At 54.6% G+C, this 3,082-nt stretch overlaps 1 protein-coding gene across 1 annotated transcript in view; it reads left to right on the forward strand.

Annotated features, from left to right (window-relative positions):
* Positions 1-486: 486 nt before the first annotated feature.
* Positions 487-3,082, forward strand: part of LOC119336112 (putative disease resistance protein RGA4) — a 14,200-nt gene continuing 11,604 nt past the window's right edge. Inside the window, exon 1 of the mRNA XM_037608133.1 lies at positions 487-774. The gene's annotated coding sequence lies outside the window, so the exon portion shown is untranslated. The remainder of the gene's footprint in view (positions 775-3,082) is intronic.

Below are 3,082 nucleotides of genomic sequence, written 5' to 3' on the forward strand. Positions count from 1 at the left end.
TCATTCACGTTTTTGGTTAATTTTTTTTGTTGATCCAAATTGGAATCTTGCAACTTGGTAATAGCCTAATAGGAGAAGCCAATTGGCACATATACTGCATAACTATTCCGCACCTACTGAGCTGTTGCCAGCGCAAGTAGCTGAGGACAACCATACAGCAGTATGTATTATGTTACGGCTGAAATGTTATAAGAGACCGGAAGACTTGAAAGGGCAGCAATGATTGTCCGTTTTCCCGGTAATGTAATATTGAAGCAATCAGATGCAAAATATTACTACTCCGTTTTAAAATAGATGACCCAATTTTATACTAAGTTAATACAAAGTTGGGTCATCTATTTTAGAACGGAGAGAGTATAAGAAAATCGGTTAGGTGGCCGTTCCGCGGTTTGACTTTGAACTCTTGCCCAATAACCGGAGCAAACTTGAAGCAAGTATGCATATAGTCCGTAGGCAGAAAGACAGGCTTAGATTGTGACTTTGGATCCATGGACAGAAAGTAGCTCGATCTCACCTAAGCAAGAGATTTCCCTCCACGGCTTCCTGCGGGAGCTGGGCCACAGCACGAGAGATCCTCTCCTCCCGCTTCCCGGCGGGAGCAGGGCCGCCTCAGCTCGTCTACGCCGAGGCCGGCCGGTTCGTCTTCCTCGCGAGCCTGAGCTCCGTATCCCAGCAAAAATCCCGCTCCTGGCTTGCAAGAACCCTTTCCTCGTTGTCCCAGCAAGAGACCGCTACCGCCAGACTCCTCCTCGCATCTGTCCTCGCAGTAGAAAGGTACGGCCCTTTTCCAATCATGTTTGGGCTCCACGCTTTCTTCAGTTTTTATTTTATCCAGTGGCCGTCGCTTTTGCTGTGATTTTCACACCGTGCTTGGTGACCTCCTAATTCACACCTAAACTTGCGCTGCCACCCGCCTAACCGTCCGGCGGAGGACGGCGCCGGAAAAAGACCGCGTGGGGGACTGCGGCGGAGGGGCCACCTTACGTTGCTGATTTTCAGCCGTTTTAGTAGTTATGTGTTGACGCATGCTCCTGGTATTATCGTGCATTGGTTCTTGGTTGTTCCCCGGACTGCGGTGGTAGGCTGCGGAGTAATTGACAAAAAACTATCACATTTCACGTATCCGTCCCACAGAACTACCACATTTTGAAAACTGACCAAAAACTCCAGATTAGTGCTAATTTCGTGACAAAAAACTACCAGATCGAGTTGAAGACCGATTTAACCATTTTAAACCCCTTTCTGACAGAGCTGGCCCACCTGTCGGGGCTGACGTGGCGGGAAAGTCAACTCCATTTATTTTTTACCGTTAAGTTGACCGTTACGACAGGTGGACCCCACACGTCAGCATCACCTTCTTCCTCCACCATGCCCCTGCCTCTCGTCTTCTCCAGGAAGCCAGCCAGGAGCAGCCGCTCGAGGTCCGGCTCGGGGAATGCCTCTCGTCTTCTCTAGGAAGCCAGCCGGGAGCAGCCGCTCGAGGTCCGGCTCGGGGAATGCCTCTCGTCTTCTCCAGGAAGCCGGCCGGGAGCAGCCGCTCGAGGTCCGGCTCGGGGAACTCCCTCTGTTCCTCCGGCGGGCTCCTCACCGCCCACGGGAACCGGTGCCCGGAGCTCTCTAGCCCGCGAGCGATCTACTTCAGCTGCGCCGCCGAGAAGGAGCGCGTCGGCGGGGGCCGGCAGCGCGCGCAGGAAGGCCCGGAGCGCGGGGTTGGCGAGGCGGAGCGTGTCGTGGGCGCGCCTGACCGAGTGCGCGGCGGGGTCTGGGCTGGGACGGACCGGGAGGAGGCGGAAGGCGATGGAAGGGTTGGCCGCGGCGAGTCGGCGGCGGCCGAGGCGGCGTCGCCGTCCGGCGGGTCGACGACGGCGAGGACGGCGCTGCGAGGCAGAGCCGACCGGAGCTAGTTCACCTGGCGCTCGTGCTGGGTTTCGACGTGGTGTAAAGCGAGCAGGCGGCCGGAGCTCCCCAGTTTCCGTCTCATGCACAAGAGGTGTTTGTTGAAATACCAAAGAGAGAAAGGAGGGGAGGAAGAAGAAGGTTGATGATAACGTGTGGCTCCCACCTGTCATAACGGTTAACTTGACGGTCAAAATAAACAGAGTTGACTTTGTTGCCGGTCCCACATGTCATAAACAGGTTTAAAATCATAAAAACGGTCATCAACTTGACCTGGTAGTTTTTTGTCACGAAATTAGCACTAATCTGGAGTTTTTGGTCAGTTTTTAAAATGTGGTAGTTCTGTGGGACGGATACATGAAATGTGGTAGTTTTTTGTCAATTACTCTAGGCTGCGTGCTGTGCTGTGACGCGTTGTCTGCTGGTTTCTCTCCTGGCCGGCGGCGCACCGGCTCGCGACCTCGCCGCTGTTGTCACCTGGTCCCCTTAGTCGCCCTGGACTGCTCTGGTCGGACACCGGATCTGGCGGACCGACACCCCGTGCCTCCCACATCATCTCGTCGTCCGTGCCCACACCCTCTCCTTGATAGTTCCTAGGCCGGAACCGGGCGTCCTTTGTCCGATCAGGCGCCCTTCCACCGTCCCGATCTTCCCGCCGGTCGTTCTGGTCAGTTCCGGTCGATCGGACTGGCGCCCGGATCGGTAACCATTCCACCTCCCCGATCGTCCTTGTCCCTGAAGGTCTACATCCTCGCCATGGCTCTGTACTGCTTCAACCCCCTTCACTCGGTCGTGCTCGGCCAGATCCAGGCATCTCACCACCTGAGCTGCCACTCGCCTTCCCATCGGTTCTGACTTGATGCTCTCTCCTCCGGTTGGCTCTGTAGTTGCAAGACCACTCTTTGAATCTCTACGCAACCAGCTAGACGCAACAAACACAATGAAACTGCAAAACACTACCAGGACATCTCCAAAGCGGATGCTCAAAACGCCTATGTACGGCGGACCACAGTCTTTGTGCCGCGTTTGTCATCCAGGAACCCTTGAATACCCGTAAATCTGTTCACATGTCAGAACTTCAATATATGACTACAGACTTTAGAATGATTTAAGTGTGTCTGGACACCTGCATATCCAACCAAAAACAACCACACGACCCCCTCCCTCCGCTTACCAACAGACCACA

Source organism: Triticum dicoccoides, chromosome 7B (genome assembly GCF_002162155.2).
Source record: "Triticum dicoccoides isolate Atlit2015 ecotype Zavitan chromosome 7B, WEW_v2.0, whole genome shotgun sequence".
Lineage (NCBI taxonomy): Eukaryota > Viridiplantae > Streptophyta > Magnoliopsida > Poales > Poaceae > Triticum > Triticum dicoccoides.